Consider the following 6,000-nt stretch of genomic DNA (forward strand, 5'->3'; position numbering starts at 1 on the left):
CCCCCGTTTTCAGAAACATTGTGGGGAAAAGCACTGGAATTTTACGACAAATTAGATGAGTCCAGAGCCTTGCTTAACTTCCCTCCTGTAAATGACACAACCTGACAATTAGGCTTGGAGAAAATAATCCACAACTATCTCTAGAATAACACTCTGGAATCTATAATCTTATTTCCTCTGTGAGTCAGAAATATTGCAATTTTAAGCATCTTGTGGAAGAACAACTTCTTAGTAGGTCGCAAATTGGTCAATAGTGGATCCTTAGTTATAAAAGTTTATGTAAAAAGTAGTTAAAGTTTTCTGGAAGAAAAACCAAGACTTGTTAAAGGATTTTAGAAAATAAAAGCAATGGGAGAAATTTGTCTTTTGAATTTTTAAAAACTTTAATTTTTTATTGTTGTTGTTGAAAGGCAGAAAGATAGGTCGGCGCGGTGGCTCACTTGGCTAATCCTCCGCCTGCGGCGCCGGCACCCCGGGTTCTAGTCCTGGTTGGGGCGCTGGGTTCTGTCCCAGTTGCTCCTCTTTCAGTCTAGCTCTCTGCTGTGGCCCGGGAGGGCAGAGCAGGATGGCCCAAGTGCTTGGGCCCTGCACCCGCATGGGAGACTGGGAGGAAGTACCTGGCTCCTGGCTTCGGATTGGCACAGCGCTGGCCGTAGCGGCTGTTAGGGGAGTGAACCAATGGAAGGAAGACCTTTCTCTCTCTCTCTCACTGCCTATAACACACACTCTCTCTCTCTCTCACTGTCTAACTCTGCCTGGCCAAAAAAAAAAAAAAAAAAAGGCAGAGAGATAGACACACACACACACACACACACACACGGGAGAGAGCAAGAGAGCGAGAGTGAGAATCTTATCTGTTGGTTCCCTTCCCAGGGGACCATAACAACCAAGGCTGGCGCCAGGCCTGTGCCAGGTAGAAACTCAGTCTGGATCACTCTTAAACCTGGTAGGGACCCAACCTCTTGAGCCACCATCTGCTGCCTGCTGGGGTGCACACCAGGAGGAAGCTGGGCTCAGGAGTAGAGCAAGGACTTGCCCTCCAGCCCTCTGATACAGAGCGTGGGAGTCCCAAGTTGATTCTCAACTCCTGAGCCAAAAGTCCACCTCTGAATTTTTAAAAAGTAGTATGATGTCGTCATAACTAAAACAGTGTGAAATTGAAACAGGAATGAGCAAACAGAGCAATAGCACGAAAAGTTCATAAACAGACACAAATAGAACAAAAGTATGAAGAAGGTCAACACAGTGGCATTTCAAATCCACGTGGAGAGCAGAGGTATGCAGGAAGTGATGTTAGGACAAATGGCTATATTTTTGGGGAAAAATATAAAAGATATATTTTATACATCCTTCAACATATGAGTGTCTCTATGTGTGTGTATTCCTATCTCAAGTGATGCCCCAAAACAAATCCCAGACAGATTTTGAAACTAAAACCTTTAAACACTAGAGAATAACTTACTATGTTTTACAATCTCTGGATAGAGTGAGAATTTCTAAGTCTGATGCCAAAGGTAGCAGATCATAAAAATTAAATTACATAAACTTGAAAACCTTGAAGTTTGTTGGATAAAATTATCAATAATTAAAAATTATGAGAAAAAGGACTGGCAAAAATATTGCTACACATGTAATAAAAGAATATTATATAATGAGTCTTACGAAATAGATTTAAAAATCTCCAATATAAAAGTGGTGAAGTACACGAATGGGCATCTGACAAAAGCAGAAGATAAAAGGAAAGATAGCTATGTTTTAAAAATTTAGTATCATTAGTAACCAAAGAAATACAGAATTTAAAATATTTTACCCACTTATTATTGCTTTTCTTACAATGGTGTCTTGTAATGAAAAGCAATAGCAAACGGGCAAATAGTGTTTTAGCATTTATTATTATAAGATTAATCACTGCCAGAAGCTCTTTGGCAAGCATTAAGTGTATTTGACCAAGAGATTCCTCTTCCTAACCTTATTCGCAGATTTTATCTGTGCATATGAATCTTCATAGCAACTTTGTTTCTAACAGTGAAAAACCTGTAAACAGCCATATGTTTGGAGGTCAGTTTAGTGTATATCCACACACATGATAGAATTCCACGTGGTCTTTCAAGATGACAAGTATACAAGAATATTTAATGATGTGAAAACATGTCTACTGTAGAAGTAAGTAAATGCAGATTATAACTATGGTGTGCACTTTGGAACAACCCATCTGTTCGTATCCAAACAGACCTATGCTGTTCTCAGTGATCGCATTTTTGGAGACTTTTATTTTACCCCTCTTTAAAATTTTCTACCATAAACTCTTATATAGAAGAAAAATGTTAAATGTTTTGATAATAAATGTCAGAAGTGTTTGCCAGTAAGTGTCTTCTGTGGCAACCGCCCTGATAACATGTTGTGGTTTTGATATAATAACATCTGCTTTCCAGAGAGAATTTAATCCTGGTGTAGTGTCAGTAGGCTTCCTTAATCAGAGAGACCAAATTGCATTGTTCTCTTGTGACACCGCAAAATTATTTTCACAACCAGGCTTCAAAACAGAACTTAAAATTGTAAGTTGGTGGTGGGTGCGATTCGATGAATTTAAAAGTGAGTTAATTAACCCCCTTGCCATAGAGGAGAATAATGTTGGGAATTTGCACAGGCTACATTAGGGTTCCAAAGAGCTGGGTTCCAGTTCTATTTGTTCTATCAGCTACAGGGGTGTTTTGGAGCTAATAAGAATCATCATAATAATTATTAATCATATGATTATTATTTATTTCTTTCTGCAGTGCTTTATTATCTCTAATCCTCACTTTAAAATTTTATTTATTTATTTAAAAGGCAGAGTAATGCACAGAGAGAAACAGGCAGAGAGAGAAAGGAGAGAGAGATCTTCCATTCATTGGTTCATTCCTCAAATGCCTACAACATCCTGGGCTGGTCCAGCCCCCAGCCAGAGCCCAGAACTCCTCTTGGATATACCATGAGGGTGACAGGGACCCAAGTATGTGGGCCACCATCCACTACCTCCCAGAACTTTAGCAGAAAACTGGATCAGAGATGTGGGGTGGCCAGGACTCAAACTGGCACTCTGATAGGGGATGTGGGTGTTCCAAGTGGTGGCTTAACCCTCTGCACCACAGCACCTGCTCCTCACAACTTCTTTAGCAGGCTACTAAATGTCCCTTCTTCATTGATGAAGAAGCTGAGAGTCCGTGTCCTTGCTGACTTCCCCAGCTTCTGCGCTGCCCAGCAAGATGTGATGCCATTCCCACTATGTTTGGTGTACTAAAGCTCCTACTGCCCCCATAAGCATCAAGCAAAGGCAGAGGCTTTGGTTTAGTTTTGAGGCAATGGTCTACTGCTATAAGACTACAGAATAAAAAAATCACTGAATTATACTGACTCCCAAATTTCCACTGCTGTCATAATCCTACTCAGTAAATACTTCTCAGTACAACCCATGACATTTGTTATAGCAAGAGGACACAATTGTTGACAACACTTGTTCTTTACAAGCTAGAATTCAGAACGCTGCGTTAGAATTCCAGGTCTTTTATATCCTAGCTGTGTGGGACCTTGACTTTAACTTCTCTGTGTCCCAGCTTCCTTGTCTGGGAAATGTGTACAGTACGAATACCTATGTCAAAGTTTTTGAGGCAATTTGAAAAAGTTACATGTGATAAGTTTAGAACAATATTTGGCACTGCTAATGTGTTAATATGTGCTTATTAAACAACACACATAAATTACACAATCTAGTGGCTGACTGTGGAATGTTAGCATTTGCTGATAGAACTACTAGTCTACTTCAAATGTTGCACATGTGTACTTCCTTGCCACATTTCTACTCCTGAGCAATGATCCTGTGTGTATACTGGGCTGATTTATGCTTTTTTGTTATTTATTCCTCTGGCTACATTATTTGAAAAACAGGATCAGTAATATTACCAAACTCAGTAATTAATTGGCTAAGTTAAATGATAAGATGATGTTTGAAAACATTTTATGTTAGCATTTTTGTTCATCAACCAACCAGTTGTCTTCTCCATAGCTTTCTGTACATACAGGTATTGAAGGGGAAATAAAAGGACTAAAGTCATAATTGGGGTCAAACCTAGTATTAATTCTCATACCACGATAGTATCTTAAGTGTCTCAGACACTGTTTCTTTTAAATATGTCCCAGACATACAAGACAACGTGAATAGATGTTTCACTAAAATCTCACAAACTTCTGTGAGTGGTTAATGTTGTAGCACTTTAATATGTGCAATAAGCAGTCTTTTAATAAGTTCTTAACATCATACGAGATTCTGACTCTGTATCCTGACCTAGGTGAACAAGTATGAAGAATATATTCAAGTACTTATAAAGTCAGGAACGACAGACCTAGTTCACAAATTAAAAAGTTATTAAAGAAACATTTAAAAAAACCTAGAGAAGTCAGTCACTTGGTTAAGCACATAGGATAAATTAGTAGAGATGCTAATTAATTAATTAATTAAATTATTGGCAAAGAAGAGTTTTCTGCCCGCTAAATCAGATGAGATTAAATACCTATACACAAGCAAACACTTTCCCTCTCAATTTGCTTCATTTTTATGTGACATTCATTGCAATTCAAAACTAATGGATTGAACAGCAAACTATGTGCCAAATGGCATACTAGATGCATAGAACTACAAAAGAGAGCAAGGGCCAAGCTGGAGAGACAGTCTGGTGTCTGGAAATAAGCCTTTGCTGTTTTTTCAAGTATGCTAGGTTACTTCCTTGTTCAGAAATTATAAGGATTTTAAAGCATAAACTCAATGATTTAATGGGAAGTTCAGTTGCATCCAATCTGCCCATCAAATGAATTCACTCATTAAATACAAATGTGGTAGTGAGAATAGCTGAAGTGGTTAGTGTCTCAGGAGAGCCTCAGCCCCAGGCCAGGCCATTTTCACTTAAAATACAACCATAATCATGCACATGCCAAAGCTCATTTACTATGAGAGCAGTATTGGCTTTAAAATCAGTTGACACTTTAAGGCAGTGGAAACTTCTTGAAGAGTTCCCATCCTACCTCTCTCTTCCCTTGTTGACTTTCAGTGCTCGATGTTTGGGATACAATATTTATCACTTGTAATTCTACTTTATAGCTAATGTGAAATTTTAAAAATCTTTTTATTCTTTCAAAAAGTGATCCAGAATGGAAACTCAGAAGACATCCTGTATTACAAAAGGGTAACCAAGTCTCATGTTAGACTTGAAAGACTCAAAGTATTTAATCTTATTTACATTAAACAATGGAATAAAAATCTGACAAAGCCTCAAGGGTTTCAAAAAATTGTTTTTGGAAATAAGAAAAGCTTAATTTAAGCAGTAAAGATAATTATCATGCTTAAAAAAAATAAGTGGGAGTGAATCACCAAGGGCCATTTTACTATGAGTCATAATGATATGTGTCAGAGGTAGACTTTTTTTAAGGTACACCATTTTTTTTTTTTTAAAGAATACCCTTTGGTGGTTTTCTTCTACCTCTGAATTTTTCATAATTTGGCATTGCTTTCTGGGGCTGAGACTTTTATCTCTAGAAGATTCACTACACCACAAATAATAAAAGTCCTGTGGTTCACAGGATACAACAAGGCTGATCATACCCATGAGTCCCTCTTAGTGTCACCTACTCAGCTTCTTTCCACACCCCATCCTGTCTCATGTGCAGATTCGTAAAATGTTCAGTTGATAAACAGGATGGCTTACGGTGAAAGGCTAGAAGGAAAAAAGAATATGAAGTCTTGAAGGTAGACACATAATGTATTTTGAGGGTAGATGTATCTTTGTATCCTGGCCTTGTGGCCAGCACAATTACTCTGCCTGGAATAGGAGATCAGCAGGTATCTGCTGACAAAGGGAATGAATGAATAACTGAGTGATCTTTGAGAATGGTTTACAGCCTCTTTTATGGAGTTTGGGAAAGCAATGGGATTAAAACAAAGTTGTAAATAAGGACATTGGAATAATAATA

Source organism: Oryctolagus cuniculus, chromosome 5 (assembly GCF_051225735.1).
Source record: "Oryctolagus cuniculus isolate XC-2025 breed Fujian yellow rabbit chromosome 5, ASM5122573v1, whole genome shotgun sequence".
NCBI lineage: Eukaryota > Metazoa > Chordata > Mammalia > Lagomorpha > Leporidae > Oryctolagus > Oryctolagus cuniculus.